General features: G+C 38.4%; 1 long non-coding RNA gene and 2 pseudogenes across 3 annotated transcripts in view; 1 reads left to right on the plus strand and 2 right to left on the minus strand.

Annotated features, from left to right (window-relative positions):
• Positions 1–22,450, minus strand: part of LOC116563784 — a 164,933-nt gene that overhangs the window by 35,264 nt on the left and 107,219 nt on the right. The gene's annotated exons all lie outside the window — the stretch shown is intronic.
• On the plus strand, positions 645–1,566 carry LOC116563777 (annotated as a pseudogene). The gene has a single exon (XR_004274560.1). The product of XR_004274560.1 is annotated as a 60S ribosomal protein L6 pseudogene (transcript).
• LOC116563776 lies at positions 10,501–12,302 on the minus strand (annotated as a pseudogene).

Genomic DNA, 22,450 nt, shown 5'->3' on the forward strand with positions numbered 1-22,450 from the left:
ATGACTGAGCTAAAAACAGATTTTGTGGATCTTGCAAATGTTCCAAAAGAACTTAATGCAAGCAACTTCATCTCCCTACCTCTTCCAATTAACCAGATGACTTTGGATCTATTTTGCTTCTTTTTTTTTTCTGGGATGATAACACAAGGCCTGTTAATCTAATCTGCCTGAAGACCGACATTACTTAGGATATGTGAATTTATGAGACTAAACCAGTTGCTGTTTGCCTAGTGTGAAGAAAAGCTTTCCTTTTTTTCATAAAAACAGTAGAGAAAAATTAGTTCTCTTGTTTGTACATTTGTGATTCCAGGAGACTGTAGACACTCGTGTCATCTGTTCTTAACCTTCATGATGAATCTTTTTAAGTGAGGCAGCAACAGTGATTTTGTTCATGAGGTTAAATAATAGACTGGATAGTGAAATTCCCCTAAAAGACTTTTGTCTTGGTTGGATAAATTGAACAAATTATAATCCAAACTATAGGTATTACTTATCATTACTACAAATATGAAAGAAAAAGGTAAATGTGTATGAACACATTTTGTTGAGAATTCTTGCCTTCTGGATTTACTATTGAAAGGAGTGGAATTATAGACATTCTCTGGAAGGGGTAAGGTGTGGAAAGAAAAAAGAAAAACCACTCTGTCCCCTCTTGCAAGATGGTGGGTGAAAAAGTTGAGAAGCCGGATGCTAAAGAGAAGAAACCTGAAGCCAAGAAGGCTGATGCTGGTAACAAAGGGAAAAAGGGTAACCTCAAGGCTAAAAAGCCCAAGAAGGGGAAGCCCCATTGCAGCCGCAATCCTGTTCTTGTCAGAGGAATTGGCAGGTATTCCCGATCTGCCATATATTCCAGAAAGGCCATGTACAAGAGGAAGTACTCAGCCGCTAAATCCAAGGTTGAAAAGAAAAAGAAGTAGAAAGGTTCTTGCAACTGTTACAAAGCCAGTTGGTGGTGACAAAAACGGTGGTACCCGGGTGATTAAACTTCACAAAATGCCTAGGTATTATCCTACTGAAGATGTGCCTCGAAAGCAGTTGAGCCATGGCAAAAAACCCTTCAGTCAGCACGTGAGAAAACTGCGAGCCAGCATCACGCCTGGGACCATTCTGATCATCCTCACTGGACGCCACAGGGGCAAGAGGGTGGTTTTCCTGAAGCAGCTGGCTAGTGGCTTGTTACTTGTGACTGGACCTCTGGTCCTCAATCGAGTTCCTCTCCGAAGAACGCACCAGAAATTGGTCATTACCACCTCAACCAAAATTGATATCAGCAATGTAAAAATCCCAAAACATCTTACTGATGCTTACTCCAAGAAGCAGCAGCAGCTGCAGAAGCCCAGACACCAGGAAGGTGAGATCTTCGACACAGAAAAAGAGAAATACGAGATTACAGAGCAGCGCAAGATTGATCAGAAAGCTGTGGACTCACACATTTTACCAAAAATCAAAGCTATTCCTCAGCTCCAGGGCTACCTGCGATCTGCGTTTGCCCTGACAAATGGAATTTATCCTCACAAATTGGTGTTTTAAATGTCCTAATAATCTAATTAAATAACTGATTACCTTAAAAAAAGAAAAGAAAAAAGAAAAACCCTAAATCACTTTTGTCAGCACTACTGTATAGGAAAAATAGCCATGGCATGGATGCCAATACCGTATTTGCTAAAGAGATGAAGCCTATATAATTGGATCCAATTAGGATCTCTGAGATCAAGAGTTTCTCTTTTCACATAAGTGAGCTTCACTGAGCAGACCAGTCTCTGGCATACTGATCTTCCTAATGTGAGTCATGGATCATAAAGGAACGAGAAGTGGAAGGATGGAAAGGCTCAGATAGATAAGTTTATTTTATATTGATTTCATCTGGGTCTCTGCTTTCCCCATATTGGTCCTTCATGCAGGCTATCACCTGCCATTGATAATACATAACCAGACTAGGCTTTTTTATTTGGGAACAAAAAGCCATAAAGCGATCCCAGCACTCACGGCTATACACTTAGTCATGGAGCCCAGACATCATGGTAACTGACAAAAAAGTGAGAAAAAAATAGTCCAAAAGAAAGAAGAAAACGAATATTTACTAACCACCTTTTGTCAGGTATGTTAAATAGATGTGATTTTAGTGTTGACACCTATCTGATATTAAACCCGTTAGTGAGTCCTGTATTTGTAAGTCCCCCCCAAAACAACTGTTACTGTGCTTTACTGTGATGTCTTCTGCAGGTCCATTCTCCTTCATGTTAGAGGACTGAGCTGTGCCTGCTGTGTGCTTCTTTGGTGTTTTGCTAATTGGAGAAATGAATATATGTTGTACTGTCTACCTGCCAGCAATATGCAACTTTAGTGTTGAATATTTTCCTTTTGAAGATGTAGGATTCTTGATTCATCATCCTTTTTTCTAGCTTCTATCTTTCCCAGGTTCCAGAGAAGTGTTTCAGTGTACGAAATATTATTTAACAGTTTTTGCAAAGCAAGGAAACAGACAAAACTTGTGTTCAATGTATCCACTACGAATATATATATAAATATGTGTGTCTACCTACAAATTAACCATCTTGAATTAAACATATATATTCTCAATGTTTTGAAAAAATAGATTGTTATATTTATTAGTTCATCTTGGCATATAAGTTTATTTCAAAATACTAAGCACTCTGGAAAACAAATAGTGGTTTCCCTTTTAAAAATTCCCAAAGTTCCAAGTGTTTTGAATTCATTGAACTCTCGACAATCACCATCTGGTTGATTAAGTAATTTACATTTGGACATCCTCACAAAGAGACTGGGGGTGGGGGAATTCCCCTTGAATTCTGGGAAGTTGTTCTTCGGACATGATGTTTACTTCCTTTGATGTCACAATTTCTCTTGATAAATGTAAACATTTATTTTTAACATGGTTGTTAAAACGTAGTCAATATTCAGTTTCAATTCTTTTGTCAGTTACCGGTGAAACAGAAAGGTCAGTTTATGGGTCATTATACTCACAGATTGAATGTTGAGTTAGTAAAAAGTAAATGTGATATTATTTTAATATTTTTAATGTGTTTGGGAACAGAGGAGTTTTTGAAAAACTAAAACTGAAAAGCTGTCTAACCTAATATAGAGTATAAGTAAAATAAAATTCATGTCAATAAAGTTTACCTATCATTTATACTTTTTGGAACTGGTACATTTTTATTAAGTGTGTCCAGTACTTTTGTTGAAACCCTTTGTCAGCTGTTTTTAATTCTTATAGGAGTCCCATGAGGTGTGCCTTGTTGTCTGATTTCACAGACTTTACAACTCAGAGTAGTTAAAAAACTTTTCATGTCAGACAGCAAGCAAACAGCAGAGCAGGAACTCATGCTCAGACTTGTCAGATTCGAAGGCCTGTGAGTGACCGCATGCAACTTTCCAATTTTGGTTACAAGGTAGGCCTAGTAATATATTTTATACTTCCTCAGACAGCTGCAGTTAAGACTGCTTCATATGAGATGATACTCATCCTAATTTTTAATATATTTAAATAAATCATAACATCAATGTCTCTGTTATAATCCTCCCTGACTCCCATTTTCTACAACCAAACATCCAAGATGTTTGTTTCCTTACAGTTTTATGTTCACTGGGTTCATTCACTTATTCACTAGTTCACTCATTAATTCAACAAATATTTATGGTGCCCTCATCAAGTACCAGACACTCTTCTAGGCCCTAGAAAAGTAGTTCCTGGCTGGGCGCGGTGGTCATGCCTATAATCCCAGCACTTTGGGAGGCTGAGGTGGGTGGATCACAAGGTCAAGAGATTGAGACCATCCTGGTCAACATGGTGAAGCCCCGTCTCTACTAAAAATACAAAAATTAGCTGAGCATGGTGGTGCGTGCCTGTAGTCCCAGCTACTTGGGAGGCTGAGGCAGGAGAATTGCTTGAACCCAGGAGGCGGAGGTTGTGGTGAGCCAAGATCATGCCATTGCACTCCAGCCTGGGTAACAAGAGCCAAACTCCATCTCAAAAAAAAAAAAAAAAAGAAAAGTAGTTCCTATGGTAATGGAGTTTACATTTCGGTAGGAGAGAGAGACAATAAACACACGCATATAGATACATATAAAAACAAGCAAAGTTGGATAGAGATAAATGCAATGAAGAAAAATAAAATAGGATAAGTACCTAGAAAATAATAAGCAACTTTCATTGAAAATACATTACATGTGTGACACATTGGTCTAAGTATGTTACAAAGATTAATTTGCTTAATTCTCTCAAAACTCTATATGATTATTATATTCGTGGTAGATCAGGGATGGCATCAAATTATTTACTACTCTAATTGAGAGATTGAGACGTGGAGCCTAATTCCCCTCCTTTTGAATCTGAGCTGGCCTTATTGACTTGCTTGATGCATAGAGTGGGGCAGAAGGGACAGTATGCTAGGTCCTAGCTTAACCTTTAAATGTACTGGCAACATTGCTTTGTTCTCTTGGAACCCTGAGCTTCCATTAAGTTGTCAGACTAAGGCGGCCGGGCACAGTGGCTCATGCCAGTAATCCTCCCAGGGTTTTGGAGGCTGATGTGGGCAGATCAGAGGTCAGGAGTTCAAGACCAGCCTGGCCAACATGGTGAAACTCTGTCTCTACTAAAAATACAAAAAATTAGCCAATCCCAGCTACTTGGGAGGCTGAGGCAAGAGAATCACTTGAACCCGGGAGGCAGTGAGCTGAGATCGTACCACTGCACTCCAGCCTGGGCAACAGAGCAAGATTCTGTCTCAAAAAAAAAAAAAAAGAAAAGAAGTTAGACTAAGGCTTCTATGCTGTGGGAAAGCTCAGACAACATGGAGAGGCCAGGTGTCAACAGAGTCCCAACTCAGCTTCCAGCCTGCCATCAGCATGTGAACAAGTCATGTTGTGGGGCCAGCCTCCTGAAGCCTTCCCATGACTCCAGTTTCTGCTGTTTCTGACTGCTCCAGAATGATGAACCCTGAGTAAAGACCACCCAACAGAGTCCAGTCAATCCACGGAAAGGTAAGAGATAAGACATATTTCTTTCAAGCCATTAAATTTCAGGGTGTTTTGTTATGCAGCAAAGAATAATTGAACAATTATAATTTTCCTTTTGCAGTTGAGAAAACCAAGGGAAAGAAGGGTTAAATTATCTCCTTGCCTAAGGGTAGAATCTGAATTCCAACCCAGACAGGCTGACCCACAAACACCGTTTTAAACACTCTCCCACACAGCCTTAATCCCTAGAGTAAGATCAGCTTTCACAGGGTGCTCCTGACTGAACTTGGCAGTTGCTGCTGACTGGTTCACATTTTATGTTCTCCATTGAATCACAGTGGTTAAAACTCAGGGCACACTTCTGTTGGAGTATAGTCGCTTTTATAAAGGGACCTTGTGGTGTCCTTGGCCTGGAAGTATTATGTTGTCTATGACCTTTTGTGGATTGGAATCTTAAGAAAAATAAGGAGGACATGGAGGAGATTGACCTGCACTAATCTATAATCCTTTCATTGTGTTGTAAAATTATGAGAATTATTCAAGTGAAATAGGAAATCGCATGGCATTTTGATTAAATAAAAGAAAAAGAGCACAAAGTAATTTTCTTAAATTAAGAGCAAATAATTGTCACAAAATCAAATTTCTTGGCATATAAATATGTTACATCCCTTGTCTCAGACAGAGAATTTATATTGGGATGGGAAAGGAGTGACCGGATGTCTGTAGCCTGATAGCATTAAGCAGTAAGTCGTTCAGCCAGATGTTCCTTCCTTAGCAAGGAAGGACACACAAAACTACAAGGTACCAGGCAAGCCCAGGGTACATATTTCCACAGACATTTTTTCCTTAGGGTATTTACAGTTCAGTTTAGCTCTCTCCACACTGAAACTCTGTATATGCAACCACAGAACAGCCCGTGATAGCTCAAAGGAAAGAAGCTCAAAGGACTGCTGCACATTCTCACCCCGCCCCAAGCCTTCCAAGGGAAACTCCTGGTACTCTTGAAACTTTCCTGTCAGACGATTATACAATCCAGTGCCTTTTCCATGCAGGAAATATGATGTTCCAAAGACAACTTGACCTCCTGCCTGAAAATGGGCGGGGGAGGGGAGCGGTGCCAAGGGAGGAGCAGGAAGATGAAACAGGCATGGCCTAAGTATCCTTAATTCATAGACCCAATCACAAATACAAACAAGTTAATGTTGTTAAGAACGCATGATAACATTTCACTTATGACAAAATCCCAATCATTTATTCTCCTCTGGAGTACTTCTTAACGCATCCTTGAGTTTTTAAAAGTTCAAGTGTTGCATAAAAAAATCAACATAATTACAGAAAACAGTCCTTAAACAAGAATATCCTGTTTTGTTTCCTGCATACGCACTGGGGTGGCTCATCTGAATTCTTGACAACATCCAACTCCAAGAAGAAAACATCAAGACGGATTGCTATCAAGGATTTTACATACAGCTCTTCAGCAGTAGGGCTGCTGGCCCCATGTGTAAGCCGACAATCGCCCTATTGTTTACTTTCCAGTCAGAAAAGCGATGCTGCCTTTCTTCACTGTGTACGGTCTCCATAATCCTAACAGTCATGTTCACTCAGCAGTAAGCCCAAATCTATGTTTCCCAGAAGAGTTTCAAATACATGAGACAGATTAGCATCTCTGTGGCTTGATGCAATCTGTGACAGATTCAACGGCAATAAACATTTTAAAGTGTGGTCAGTACTAAATTATTTGTTGAAGAACAATTTTGTTCCCAAGGTAGAAAAAATTAGCAATAACTTTTAGGTAGTAAACACAGGGGCTGAGGGATAATAGTACACCCCCGAACCTCTTACCCTCTTGGTATTTCATTCTGTTTAAAGAGAGGAAAAAAGCCCGATTGTGTGCTGATGAATTAGAAAACTTCATGAACATTCAAGAAATACACATGCCACTACAAATTAACCATTAGCAGGGCAAGGTATTCATCCTTTCTGTCAGATTCTGTGGGAAGTATGCCTTATTAGCATTGAAGCCTAAAGAAGTAATATATCAGTCCACATTCACTTATCCTACAAAAGAGAACAGGCAATTTCAGTTCTGGAAAAATAAATAGCGTCATTCTTCCCATCCCCATTTCAATCCTAAAATTGAAAATCACCAAATAAAATTCGATTTCCTCTCTGCTTTCAGTTTGTCTCTGTGTTTACAGCGGAATGTAGTTTTGCATTTTAAATCAGTTCCATCATAACCCTGAAAGTGATCGCAGGGCGGCTAATTCTGTCTCCAGTTGCCACCCCTCCCCCATGCTACCACTTTGAATTTGAATGGGACCAGAAGATTCTCTAGGGGCCACATTTGTGGCCCTTCAGCGGCAGGCTCTGTACTTCTTTCAGCTTGTTTCCTGGCATGGTTCATGGGGATTTGTGGTGAGTGGCAGCTCTGGAATCACTTTTCATTCTGCCAGGTTGTGGTTAGGCTTAGTGGGGTTTCTTTGTTATGCTGGCCACTAGTAGTCAATTCCCTTGAAAATATCTGGTTTTCTCCTTTTCTCTTACAGAAAAAAAAAAAAAAGCAGCTCCCAACTCCCCACCCTACCTCTAAAACACAAACACAAAACAAACACGGATATCCCCTGGAAATCTTAGGAGGAGACAGAGAACAGGGAGAGCCCCAGACATTCTCAGCATCCCAGTTTAATTTTGATGTCAGACTATAAAATAACTTGGGAGGGCCCCGTTTCCCGTACCTGTTCCGCTGACATGCTGTTTTATTAAAGAATCAGGGATAAATTTTACTACTGCTTTTTCATGTTAAAATAAAATAAAATAAGCCAAAATATAGAATGTGAATTTGGGGATCACAGTGTTTCTTTTTCTTTCAAGACAAACCTGGAAAATAAGTAGGTACCCAAATGAGTAAAACAAATCAAATAATACTTGGAAGTGAGTTAAGACGGAGTTTTCCATGGACACAGAGGGAGAACTGGCACTTTCTGCATGTCTTAAGCCAGGGCTTAAGAGAGTTTTGTATTTTATGAATCACTTTGGGAAAAAAAAAGAGAGAACAACATACCACTGCCAACATTTTATATTGCCAAGTTAGGCTATTAAAAAAAAACAAAAACAAAAAAAAACCAACAATAGCTAACTTGAAATCTTACATCATTTCTTAAAAGAAAAGACATGTTAACATCAGTGGGGGGTTAGGGGAGAGAGGAAAGACATAATCTCAGAATACAAGACAGTCTTTTCAAACATGAAGAGTTGGCAACTTTTACACCAACATGCCACAAAGGCCTTCAGAAATAGCGCGTTCCTGAGACATAGCAAGCCCCTTTTCACCCTACTGCCTTTACACCCGGCAAATCCTATCCTCTAACTGGAAACAGATCCCCTGGGGCATTGATAGAGCTCTCCACTGGAAACTAACCAGAAGAGGCAAGGCTTCTCTAGCCCTATTGAAACCCCCTCTTTACAGACTCCATGTGGACAAGCCTTCCCCTTCTGTACTTCCATTCCTTTACCTTCTTTATTTTTCATCAAGCACTTGCTACTACATTGCTATCTATCATTTCTTTGCTTTTATCTCTTTCCTCCATCACAATATGAAGCTAATGAGGTCATGGGCTTCCTATCTTTTGTTCACCTCTTTTCTTCCATTACCCAAAACGTTGCCTGGTACATGGGAGGCTCTCACTACAGATTTGTTCCATTTATATATATGTGTATCATTTCACACTGCTTATTTTTCTTATTTTATTGTGAACAAGAAAAATTGTCCACAGAGCCTGCACTGTTTGATGTATGGAAACCATTGTTTCAAGAGAGAGACTGAAGAGCCCCTAGCAGGATTCCTTCAGGGCAGAACTGAAGGAAGCAGGCATTTGGTTCAAACATTCTTTACTACAACCAATTTCAAATATTAGGAGACTCTTGTTTCTTAGGACAGGCAACCAATGGCTAGTGGGCTGAATCATGCGTGCCTGATTTAGGAATAAGAAATATTCTTAAAACGCAGGCAGTCTGTTTAGGAATATAGACCTTCCTCCTGCCTCCTCAAATTACCTAATTAGAGATTAGGCATTGCTTCTTAGCCTGTGGTTCTTTAACACTGCATGAATCGTGTATGAGAATGTTCACCTACTCTTAGAGTACACATATCTATTGGATATTTGAGTTTTTAGAAAAAGGTAACAGAGGCCTCTAGATAACTGCACAATGAACTGTTATCTCTCATCATTATTAACTAGGAAGTGGTAAATCTAGGAAGTCAAGTTCACGAACCTTACTACTACTAAGAGTGGGTCATGGTAAGAAAAGCTCCTTTAGAAATTCATCATGGATAGTTCACAAATATAGACAGTAGGTTTCAAAAGTGAGAATTTAAATTTCTTATACCATATGGGAATGTGGATAGGTGGTTCAGATTTCTTCCTAAAAAAGTACCACTTCTAGGTGTCGGGGCTCAGAATATTCGTTGCGGCTCAGGAAACGACACCTTAAAACATGGTGCTTTAACATGCCGAGTACCTTGAAATAAAGAAGCAGCCTCAGAAACACAGTCTCTCTGACATTCTCCCGCTCTCCTTCCCCCCCGCCCAGCTCCCTATCCTGAAGCATGGAGAGGTGCTTTCTGTGAAGTTCCCTCATGCAGAAACGCTGTTATCTTGGGTTCCCTCCTTGTAATCTCATCAAGCAGGCAGAATAACTTGCAGAAAAGACTAGAGTTGACACCACTCCCAGAGTCCCGAAAAACTTTGCCCTGGGCTATTGACCGTTTTTCAGGTCCACTCATCTCCCCTAAAAATCATTTACTCTTCCTCTAAAATTGCCTGCATCCCTTCCACCCTCACTTTCCTCTCTCCTAAGAATGGGGGTCTTTAAGCTTCAACCATCTGGCCCTTGTTTGAGTTTTATACTTGGTATGATGCCTCCCATGCATTTGCACGTTATAAATGTGTACACCTTTTCTCCTGTTAACCTGTCTATTGTCAGTTTGTCTTATAGGCTCAAATCCTTGAAGCTTCAGGGAGTGGAAGGAAATTTCCTTTTGCTCCTACAACGTGATATCCCAAAACAGCATCTTGGCATACTGAGTTTTTTTTTTTTTTTAATTCTGAGTTTTTTTTTTTTTCATTTGAAGGTAACCTTAATGCTATTAAAATCACAAATGCTAATTTAAATACTCAATCTTATTTATCTAAAACATACATTGTAAACACACAAATATCTATTCTCTCCACATGTCAGCACCCATTCATATCGTGGTTTGAAAATGGGGAGAATAGATTTCCCTTAAACTGCAAGTCAGCAGGTGTTTCTTTACAGTTAACTTTAGAAAAATTCATACAAAATGGTCATTAACAACAACCTTTACTTGTTAACTCATAAGGAAACACCTTCAAAATTGCTTTTTTTGCAGTTTCTGTACTAAAATATAGAAAAACTAAACTACACAAATATTGAAAAGTTAAAAATTTCTTAATTTTTATGGGGCAATATTCCCGATGAAATGAAAAGAAAAAAAGAAAAAGCTACCACAGATAAAAGACCTCAGGAATGAACATCGAATTGACACTGCACTGCATTAATCAATAGCTGTACATTTTGCAAACTGTGGCTATGACAGTCCTGAACAAGGATTCCTGTTTAAGCTGCAGTAACTTTTCTGACTATGGGTCATTGTTCCCTCTATGGCAGATTTTTACAGTTACTTTAATGCATTGGGGATGACTGTCTCAAAGTTGCCTGCAACTTTCCTGACAACTCCTCGCTCTCTCTCCTGCTAAGAACAACAGCCCTTTTCTGCTGTTTTTAGAGCCTTGTGTTACTATATCCACCACATCCATCACCAGATCCATAACCACCATCATAGGGATGACTGAGTTTCTTCCACCAAAACCCCTTTCATGGGTTCATAATTTGATTGCTGTTGTCCACTATAATTTCCAAAATCATTATACTGGCCACCACCACCATAGTTACTATTGCCAGATTTCCTCCTTCACTGTAACCATCACAACCTCTACCACCGCCACATACCCACCACCTTGGTTTCCATATCCTAGTCCACCACCATAGCTCCCTCTACTACTATAACCAGGACCACCACTATAGTTGCCACCATCGCCTCTAAATCCATTATATCCACCATCACCTCCTCCATAACCACCTCTCCTGCCACCACCTCCACCAGCATAACCTCCTCTTCTACCAAAGTTTCCACCACGGCCAAAATTACCTCCAGAACCTCCAAAGTTTCCTCCACAACCTATAAAATTGCCAGATCCCCCTCCACAATCTCTCTGTGATCCAGCAGATTGCATCTCTTGTTTAGAAAAGGCCTTTTCACTTTGCAGTCACGCCTATTAATAGCGTGGTGTCTCTGGATGACAGTGTTATCAACTGTATTGCGATCATCAAAAGTTGCAAAAGCAAATCCTCTCTTTTTTCCACTCTGTCTTCCATAACTTCTATGAGTTCAATCTTGCCGTACTTTACAAGGTAGTCTCTGAAATTATATTCTTCTGTATCTTCTTTAATACCACCAACAAAATTTTTCTTCTCTGTCAGATGGGTACCAGGCTTTTTAGAATCCTCTCTAGAAAGAGCTCTATTTGGTTCCAGTACACGTTCATCAACCTTTTGTGATCGAGCACACGTTGCTGCATCCACCTCTTCAACACAAGAGTAAGTCACAAAACCAACCCCCCTGGAATGTTGCATTTGCGGGGGGGGGGGGCGTCTCTCCTTATCACACAATCTAGGAGTGTGCCTCATTTTTCAAAATGTTCTCTTACACGATCATCTGTCTTTTCAAAGCTCAGACCACCAATAAACAGTTTTCTCAACTACTCTGGTTCTTTTAGATCATGACCCTCTTCCCCCTGGTGGTGACGCCCATGGCTGGAGTTGGGCTGGGGGCCATCGGGCAGTGGTTTTACCTCCATTTTGAGACCAGACGCACCTCTTCCAACTCAAGTTCAATATCTACTGAATATTTTAACCTGAAGGAAATAGAGAAAACCCTAGAAGCAAGAAGGGCCTCTATGACTTTCTCCTTTCTCCCCTGAACATGGTCATAGGGAAGTTGTCTGACCCGCCTCCACTGTAAGTAGGTCATAGGACCCTCATATGACAGGTATCCTGCCCTATGCCTGGAGGCCAAGAAGAATCTAAGCAAATCCCCTTTGCCAAGGTCTGCCTAGTTTATCATCAGGCCAAACTTCCTTTTTGTCCAGCCATACTTCTACATGACTGTCCATTCTTCATCAAACCTGTCCATAAAAATATACAGTGCTCCTTGAGTCTTCATTTCTGAAGGCTCCCTGCCACATGAAACTTTGGTTAAATAAATGTGTTGGCTGGGTGTGGTGGTGCGTGCCGGTAGTCCCAGCTACCTGGGAGGCTGAGGTTGGAGAATCGTCTGAGCCCAGGAGTTCAAGGATGCAGTGAGCTATGATTGCCTCTGTGCAGTACAGCCTGGGCAGCAGGGCAAGACTCTGCCTCAAATAAATAAATAAATAAATTTGTTTTTTGTTAAGCTGTCTTTTGTTATATGGTTGTCAGCCATGAACCTTGCAATGGATGAGAAAAATACGTTATTTTCTCTCCCTTATAGTTTCTGGTACTCAACATGGGGTGACTGAGACTGCCCACCCGCCACTTGCTCTAGAGCCCACAGCTGAGATCTTGAAGCAATTGACAAAAGCTGACAAAAAAAGTAAGAATTTATTTTTTGTAACCAAGGTCAGTTCTCCCAGATCTCTGCCTGTAGTGCCTGGTGGAGAATGGATGGTAAATTTTTTTCTTGTTCCCTGCTTTCTGAATTCAGATTAGTAGGAGAAAAACATTTCTGTCTTTTGTTAGAGGAGTCTCAGCTGTGAAACTTGCCATGGGCCAGGCATAGGCATGTGGGGTTCATATCGGAATATATTTTTCTCCTGAAAAGTAGAGAATAAGCCCATGTATACCTAATGCAAGTTTAACACACATTTTCTTTTCCTTTTTTTTTTTTGAGACTGTGTCTTGGTCTGTCACCCAGGCTGGTGTGCAGTAGTGTGATCTTGGCTCACTACAACCTCAGCCGCCTCCAAGGTTCACGTGATTCTTCTGCTTCAGCCTCCCAAGTAACTGGGATTACAGGCGTCCGCCATCACACTTGGCTAATTTTTGTATTTTTAGTAAACACAGAGTTTCACCATGTTGGCCAGGCTAGTCTTGAACTTCTGACCTCAGGTGATCTGCCCACCTTGGCCTCTGAAAGTGCTGGGATTACAGGTGTGAGCCACTGTGCCCGGCCCCCGACTTTTTTTTTTTTTTTTAATTGGGTCTAATATCTGCTCTTGCTGCCACACTTTGTAGTAGAACCGTCACAGGATGGTACATAAATAAGTGAGAAATGGTAGCTAATGAAGAAAAAGGGAGTTTAGAGTACAGAAGTGCCTGTGTGCACACGTGCATGTGTATGTGTTTGTGTTGTGTGTATATGTGAGATAGGGTCAACGAATATCGGTTAGTATAATAATAAAAATAAATGGAAAGTATGAAAGTATAGATCTTTTGAAATTCCTTTCTTTTATTCTCTCTCTGTCTCTCTCTCATTCTTTTATGCTCCAGAATGGAATGGAGCTAGGGGATTTAGAAAGCCTCGGCTGATTGATCCATCATATTCTGACAAATGAATTCCCAGAAACAGAGTATTAGACTTTCACACAAGGTGACATTTTGACTGGAATCTTTTAAGTTGAAGCTTATAAGGTATTGAGAAGAGGACCGCTCCATAGTGGGTCCTCAAATAATGGTAGCTACTAGTGTTGTTAATTGTTCCCTTGTAGAAACCAAGGACTTCAATGTCTGACCAGCCAATTCCACCACCTCAATACCCTTGAAACTGCTATGTCAGAGAATGTTTTGAAAGAGGTAAAGACAGAAGGTAGCCGGACAGACTTTTACACTGAAAGGTAAGAATAAAAATATGAAATGGTTTAAAAAAAAGTCAGGAGAGTGAGACTTTGGATCATCACCCACCGATGAAGTTGTCTTGTTTTAGGATTGTATATCATGAAGATTAAAAATAAAGCCAAGGCTTAATCTCATTGATGTTTGAAATAAAAATGTTCATTTTCTTTTAAAAACTGTCCAGGCACAGTGATAGAGGCAGTTATTTTTGGTAAAAGTGGATTGTGGACAGAGTAGCTGGTGAAATGCTCTTAAGTATTCACGTAAGACAAAAACCTTCCTGGCACTAAGAAGTCTCAATTGGCTTTTCAGCTGCACTGTGGTTTATTGTGTGCTTTAAATCAGCTCTAAGACTACACTACATACCATTGTGTCTGTTAGAAAATCATTATGGTGCAATTAAAAGCAATGTTGTTTCACAGACGAACATGGAATCTTCCTCTGTGTCTGACGGCTGTGTACTTCCTTGGTGCCTCCTGTGATTAGCTGCACTGGTGATGGTCAAGAGACACAGCTGTCAGGAAAACACTCAACAGATGGCAGTTGCAGAGTGATGCGGCATCCTTTTTTGGGATGATCTCTGACACAGGAGCTCAGGATTTCCATAAACGTTCAAGTGACACTGACTCCTTTTAAGCAACTCAGGCCTGGAATGTTCAGTGACAAAATTAATCTTCCTCCAGAAATGAAGAGAAATTGAAGTGTCCTTTTGAAATGAAGTGTGCAATATAATGCTAAAATGTATTGTCGTTTGTAGCTTCTTAACTATTACAGATAAGTACAATCAACGATATAGAAAGCCTGATACGTTGGTAGATTGATCATGTTTCCTTCAGGATGAGAATGAGCAAGATCGGCTGGTTCTTTCATTTTTGTAAAGCTCTTTAAAGATTGGCTTTATATTTTTTAAAAAGAGCAATTTAACCTTTGCTTCAGTAATGACATGGCTTGTTGAATGATGTTGTCTGTGACGAAATTCGTCTTAGTGGTGCAAGGATTAATTATGTGGTCTCTTTTTACATCTCAGCATTTTAACATGAAACACTAAAACTTCTGTCTTCATTATTTATACAGTACATATATGTGTATAACATTATTATGGAGATAAGAAAATAAGAGTAAACTGATCGACAATGATGTTGAACACTGCACTGAACAATACTGTATAATAATTATGCTAGATGATTATTCAGCATTCAGAATCTGAGTTACAGATTCCCTGCAACTGACCCGTTTTTCTTCCTCTCGGTTACACAGATGCTTTCAGGTTTTAGGGCCTCACTTAACCAGTGAACATTGTGGGCTGTCTTGATGTCTATCTTTTAATACAATGACAAGACAGCATTGAATAGTAGGTATAGGTCCTGCATCTGTCTTCTAGAAAGTGTCCTGGGCATGCCTGCCTGCCAGCTGCATTCACCCTCTAATGCCACTAAATGATATTTGGCTGTCTTTAGTCTGACCCGAATATGAGTACAGTCCTATATAATCTTAAAAGCAGGTAATGTGGGGATAACCATATCCCATAGCTTTAAGTTTAATTTTGTCAAAATTGTTGTCTTTCCTTTTTCATGTTAGCAAAATCATGTCCTGCAATTCACGAAGATTGATATTTCTTCTAAAACATGACACTCTGACATTTTCTGTTTGTCTATTCATGTCCCCAAAGAGGTAACCACATGCTATATATGTTTTCTGTTAATATATTTGCAAGATGGTCTCAATGGTTGGTCTCTGAAAGATTTCCAGTAGATAAAACACATGGAATGAGAAGCTGCAAAAGGAGCCTTTTTAGGAAATGCACAATGGAGCAGGGAACAGTGCGGAGGCTGTAAGAAACATGAAACATGACACAGCATAGATTTGAAATACATTATATGAGTTTTGGGACAAAAACAAACATTTTGCTTCTTCTAAAAGCTTTAATATAGTCTAGGCATTATGGTAAGTATTTTGTATGTATTATTTGATTTGATTTGATTCACACACATATGTAAGATAGGTATTATTATTTTCAGTATATTAATGAGAAAATGGTGGTACAGCTGATAATTTGGCCAAAGTCACACAGTAAGATGGCCTTCCAGAATCTTATAATTTCCTAAAAGAGTATAATTGTTTCTTCCCTAAACAACAGTATGACTTTGTGCATGTATGGTTTTCTGTGTTGTTATCCTGGATATAGGTACTCATTAATAAAGCAATGAAAAAATACATTTGGCCAGGCACGGTGGCTCATGCCTGTAATCCCAGCACTTTGGGATGCCAAGGTGGGTGGATCACCTGAGGTCAGGAGTTTGAGACCAGCCTGGCCAACATGGTGAAACCCCATATCTACTGAAAATAGAAAAGTTAGCCGACCACAGTAGCAGGTACCTGTAGTCACAGCTACTTGGGAAGCTGAGGCAGGAGAATTGCTTGAACCCAGGAGGTAGAGGTTGCAGTGAGCCAAGATCATGCCCATGCCACTGTACTCCAGGCTGGGTGAAAAGAGGAAAACTTCATCTCAAAAAAAAAAAAAAAAAAAAAAAGAAAGAAAAATACATTTGTTTGTATGATAAAATGCATATTTATATCTCTATTAAAGTAATACAATTCCTATAAAAAAATTTGAGAGATACAAAATTTTTTTAAGGATTCAGGTGTCTTTGTAATATATAGCATGTTAGTAAACCAGTTTTTCCTGAAATTTTCATTTGTTTTGTGATTAATATAAAATAATTTTCTGCTTTCATTTAATATAAATTAAAAGAAAATTCTTTAAGTGAAATAAGTCTGTAAGTAAAACTATTGAGAAAATTGTATAGATCCTCTTTCTATAGTCCATAGAGGTAGTATGCTCCCAGCTGAGATGAGTGTGGGATTGACATGACAGGATACATTTTTAAAATAAGCATGCCATAAAAATGATTGGTAGAACATAATCTATGCAATTAAACTCTGTGTTTTCTTCCCAAATTTTGAATGTAGTCTGTTGTATGCCCCAAAGAGGCAACTAATTGGAAGCCTAAAAGTGAATTCTAGATTTCCATTTGCTTTTTATTGCAGGGCTATATATTCTGGGGAGGCAAAAAGAATATGTAGTTGAGATGTTCTGTGGTTACCCTCGGTATCTTAACCGTGATAGTGGCATCTAAGGTGACACTGTCATGATGGCTCAAGTACTTATACGGACAAGGCAGATCCACAGTGGAGCAAAGCACCGTGAAAGCACATGCAGCATAAAGATAAAGAAAGGCCATTGTCTCATGGTAACTGCTTACAGTTCTGAGTATTCCACTATAAATCTAAGCCATGTAGGGAGTGGGATTTTATAGCTATAATTGCCACTTGAGATTATTCTGCTGTCTAATGCAAGTCGATGAAAGGGTTTAATTTTTGTAACAGTCCTGAAACATGACCTTAGGCATCCATTATTGTACAATTTTAGTTTTGAATCAGTAGGAGCTTTATCTTCAGTTATGATGTTCACATCCCCATAAGTAAGAGGAGGATCAATAGTAAAAGAAAACCAGCAAATTGTAGGCTTTGCCATAAATCTAAGGTATTAGGTGGACATCATTTAAACAGTTGTTTTTCTTTTCATGAAGAATAAACACATAGTAGGAGAAAAAAATGAGGCTCTAAAGGGATTGTGCATTGCCAAATAGTTTATAGCTGTGTTAAATGCAATGCTGAGCTTCAGTTCTGCTGTGGAATATTTGCTGATGATCATTTACTTGCCAACTGAAAACCCAAAAGATGCTATTTGAGGTTTTTTGTGTGGTTTCAGTCTTGACCCCTTTGTCAGGGTTTCACTGCATGATTGTCAAGAGCAGCTCTTTGCATGTGAGAAGACAGATGCTGGTGATTTAAGCAGGGAAACACACCACAGTGCTTTTACTCAGCTGATATTTAATGATTTACCATTTAATGTAGTTCATCTTTCATAACCCTGAGTTCAAACGGAAGCAGTTGCTATTAGGGAGGCAATAATATTGAACTTCCCACCAGTGACCTAGGAGAGCTGCTTTTTTAGCTTTAGCTACTGGACCCATCTGGCCTTTAGACCCTAAGCACGGCAACAGAAGGAGAGAAACCGTTTACTTCCCGTCAATAGAGGACTGGGTAGAATGTATAATTATGCCAGATAAAGATTTTCAAATCAAAACTCCTTGTGTTAACATCACTCTGCAACTTTGAAGGACAAAACAATGCTCTTTACTCATTATCAAAAGAACCCTGAGAAAACTCAGAACACATGAAAAATCATGCTGAGCTGAAATCAATTCAAAGGGAAGGAGTGTTCCTGGTTTCAAACCTGGAAGATAAACTTATTTTCTTATAATTTCTATTTGCTTTCATTAGTGTGGGAGCTTTCTGGTAAGGCTTTTTCCCTCTAGTTTTAGAAGATACTTAGATAGATGTAGATATTTAGATAGATGGACGAATAGATAAACTACTTAAAGACAAGCATTTCAGAAAACTAAAGTGTAAGAGATGGATCAAATGAGATTGAAGTCATTTGGAGGAAGGATGGTATCCAATATGGTGATGAGAACTGTGTTATTAATGTTATCAAATAGAATGCTTTAAAGGCATTTTTTTTCCTATCAAAATCCCTTCCTAGTTCAATAATCTATTTTCACTTTGGTATTATTGGTGAGGGATTGAAAGCAGATTACAAGTTAGGTTGGCTCTATTTTTTTCTGATTTTCTTTCTTTCTTTTTTTTTTTTTGATTAAACTTCTAACATCTGTAAATTAGGATTTGCAAGGAAAAGACACAATTATCAACTTTCATTACAATTACAGGCTTGCTGGACAACTGTTGCCTAGTTATGATTATATCTAATCCCTTGACTGCTTACAGGAGGCCGAAAATGTTTTTCTTTTCTAATAATATATTCCTAAAACACAGAGAAGGCAGTTAGACCAAATGTTTTCACGGTGAGAAACATACCTAGAGGTGTTCAGTCTGATGGGATTAGATGGACTAAAACCACTATGTGGGTCTCCCATCCTGCACTGCAGCGTTTGTCTTTCTCAAAGCCAGAGTTAGACTTCTCAAATCATTTTCTGATTTAAAGATCCATTTTTTGAAGCATTGCCCATAGTACAAAAGCACTTGTATTTACCTCTAGGCATCATTTGAAAATACTGTCTTGGAGATATTTATGCATTTTCCAAAGTTTGATGATGCTTGGTATTTTGGATTTGTTATTTGGCAGTAGATATTTGCATAATATTTATAATTAGGCAACTATGACATTTAAAAAGATAAAGAATGGCTGGGCACGAGGCTCATCCCTGTAATCCCAGTACTTTGGGAAGCCAAGGCAGGCAGATTACTTGAGGTCAGGAGTTTGACACCATCCTGGACAACATGGTGAAACCCTGTCTCTACTAAAAACAAAAAACAAACAACAACAATGACAACAAAATAGCTGGGTGTGGTGGTGAGTGCCTGTAATCCCAGCCACTAAGGAGGCTGAGGCAGGAGAATCGCTTGAACCCAGGAGGCGGTGGTTGTAGTGAGCTGAGATCATGCCACTGCACTCCAGCCTGGATGACAGAGCAAGACCCTGTCTCTAAATAAATAAATAATAAAAAAATTAAAAGAAGACTTTCTCTACAAGGTTTTTGAATAAAGAAATAATCCAGAAGTATAAATGTGCTCTGCTTTACCCTTTCGTATTGCAGTTCTTGATAGAAAGTTCCTTCATCTACTTTTGAGGTTTAGTTCTGCTGCCTGGTTTGCTGCCAGTCTAGTGTATTGCATTTCTGGATTCTTAGCCTCCTCATCAGTTGTGGAAAAACCCTTTCAACTGTTTATTTATTTGTAGCATCTATTTGAACTCCATGTGAGGAAATGGATACCTTAGTATAGAGAATTGTGTCAAAATTATCATGATTTCACGTAAAAAGGAATGATCAAAGTATAGATTCTATTTTAACATGGATTTGGTTCAATTGCTACATATTGGAAATCAGATATTAATGGATCAACCTTAACAAGTTAGAAAGTTTGATTTGGAATTTTATTTAAATTCATTTTTTTAGTCTTAATATAGACAGGTGTTTTATGAAAGCTATTTTTCTGTTTGCTCAGTTTCAAGATTTATAGGAGATCTAATTTGAAACATGGCCAAAATGCCACCACAGAAACAGTGGATGGTTTTTGCCATAAAATTTTATTACAATAATTTCCAGGCTCAAGGGCATATTATCATGTGGCAGTGTGTATGTTTTAAAATAATGTTTCAATTTTTTTTAGCCTTTAAAACTTTATGAAGAAAATCTAGGCTTTTTTTTGTTTTGAGTGGGCAGATATTCTGGTTCATTCCATTTGATGAGCCCTAGCATACATTGATAGTTACCACTGGACACTGTATTCAGAGTAGCTAGAATAGGTTTCAGCCTTTAGAGAGCTGGATTATTCAGGTGAATGTGGTTAGAGCACTCAGTGAAACCGAACATTTCACCATTGTCTATTATTATGAGTTATTTTCAAGTGAGCCTCTTATAATGCTTTTTTTTTTTTCAAAAAGAGGAAATATAATAAAAGTGGGTGAGATATTGTCATGCGAAGATACCACGTTTGACTGGAGGTGGCGGTTGGGGTTAATTTGATATCAGCTGAAATCTCCTAATGCAGCTTGGGCACTACTGATATATTTTCTAAAAATCACCAGATCACAGTGTTATAATATTCAAATCAGTAAAGATTAGAAATATATCAAATCTTGTTAAAGAAATGACCTACCAACCTTAGAAGCAAGAAAACTGAGTCTGTAACTCAAATTATGAAATAACAAGCCAACATTTCTGTGAAAGAAAGGTGGACCCTAATACAACAAGTAGAGCCTAGTAATATATTTTCTCTCTACCCTGACCTTAAATAATGTCACTGTGTTCACAACCTATGACATGATGCCATATAGCTGAAAGGATTTGTACAGAGAAAGAATCCATTCCAAAAAGGTAGAAGTAAAGCATTACTAATATAAGAAGGAAAACATATCTTAATATTCTCTAAAGTTATACAGAAAACTCATTGTGATCTAATAAAATATTTTGAAGGAAAAATTATAAAATAAAATATTAAAGAAAAAGCACCTTGCAGGAACTTTTGAATAATGTTTTGTAAAGTTAATGAACCAAAATTATAAATGATCATTATAATGATTTACCAATTTAGGATCACGTAATGGCAATTAAAGTATGTTTCTTATCAAAATGCGAGTTTAAAAAAAAGTCACATTTAGCATTTTTCATTTATTCTGATGCCATTTAAAGGGATAAAACATTGTATAGTACTCTGCATGAGTACTTACAACAGATTTTGTTATAAAATGTAATTCAGAAAAGTTTAAATTATACTTTATAGAAAAATACTATAGTAAAGGAGGATACTTTTTGTATGTAGAATATAGCATGACATGCAAAGAAAATTTTCTTTAAATCTTAAGGCAGTAATTCTTAAGCATGTTCTGAGAATGACGTGCCTGAGAATTACCTGGGAAACTTGTTAGAAATGCTGCAAATTCTTGGGATTTATGCCAGGTCTACTGAGCCTAATTCTAAGAGAATTAATTTCAGAACCTGTTTTACTGCATACAGAATTACAGATGCTTCTTAAAAATGGACAACTTTCAGTACCACTCTCTTAAATATTTTACCTACTGTATATGATTACTTGGCACTACTGACCAAAATAAAGAAAATGAGCAGTATTAGGGAACTCTGTGGAATAAAGAGAAGCTGACTATTTTCTGGTGAATTTCCACATTTAGCAGGTTATCTTATACATGATAGACATTCAACCAATATGTATATTAAATGAATGAATAAATGGAATTTTATCAATATGAAGACAAATACTATTTGGGTGCAAAATGTGAATGTTAAAACAGGAAATCACCACTAAGAATATTCAGAGGAAACTGATTTTTTTTTTAATTTTATTTTTGAGAAGGAGTTTCACTCTTGTTACCCAGGCTGGAGTGCAGTGGCGTGATCTTGGCTCACCGCAACCTCCGCCTCCTGGGTTCAGGCAATTCTCCTGCCTCAGCCTCCCGAGTAGCTGGGACAACAGGCGCGCGCCACCATGCCCAGCTAATTTTTGTATTTTTAGTAGAGACAGGGTTTCACCATGTTGACCAGGGAAACTGATTACTTAATCTACATGTGTTCAATAATATTTGGAATATGAGAAGATAAACAGATAATTTAAAGTGACAGAGGAGGTACTATTCAGGGAACAAGCTGAAGTATAACCATAAACTCTAGCAAGTCCCTGTTAATGTAAGAGGTAGAGATGAATGTGCTAGTCATTAAATTTTTTTGTTTTTTAGCAGGAAGGTTGTTCAGGGTATATGTATGGTACAGTTTCTATATTTAGGGATAAATGTATTACACTTTAAAAAATCAGGAATATAACTGTTTGTACCCTTACATATTTGCTGAAAGTAACATTACTTCTGTTTTAGCAATAAGAAAAAGGAGATACTCTTTTTCACATGTTTGTTCATTTTTCATCCATT

This window comes from Sapajus apella, unplaced genomic scaffold (genome assembly GCF_009761245.1).
Source record: "Sapajus apella isolate SASKATOON/1434 unplaced genomic scaffold, GSC_monkey_1.0 scaffold36, whole genome shotgun sequence".
In the NCBI taxonomy this organism is placed as follows: Eukaryota; Metazoa; Chordata; class Mammalia; order Primates; family Cebidae; genus Sapajus; species Sapajus apella.